Below are 335 nucleotides of genomic sequence, written 5' to 3'. Positions count from 1 at the left end.
CGAGCACTGGGCTGCAGCTAAGCCCCCGAGTGAGAGGCAGACTCATCACTCGGTAGGATTTTTATCACTTAGGCGAGCACTGGGCTGCAGCTAAGCCCCCGAGTGTGAGGCAGACTCATCACTCGGTAGGATTTTTATCACTTAGGCGAGCACTGGGCTGCAGCTAAGCCCCCGAGTGAGAGGCAGACTCATCACTCGGTAGGATTTTTATCACTTAGGCGAGCACTGGGCTACAGCTAAGCCCCCGAGTGAGAGGCAGACTCATCACTCGGTAGGATTTTTATCACTTAGGTTCAGGCGAAATAGATTCGCGGCTAAAGTAGCATACACAAAAA

This window comes from Triticum dicoccoides, chromosome 5B, assembly GCF_002162155.2.
Source record: "Triticum dicoccoides isolate Atlit2015 ecotype Zavitan chromosome 5B, WEW_v2.0, whole genome shotgun sequence".
In the NCBI taxonomy this organism is placed as follows: Eukaryota; Viridiplantae; Streptophyta; class Magnoliopsida; order Poales; family Poaceae; genus Triticum; species Triticum dicoccoides.
The sequence above is the reverse complement of the archived record's forward strand: the minus strand, read 5'-3'. Positions refer to the sequence as shown.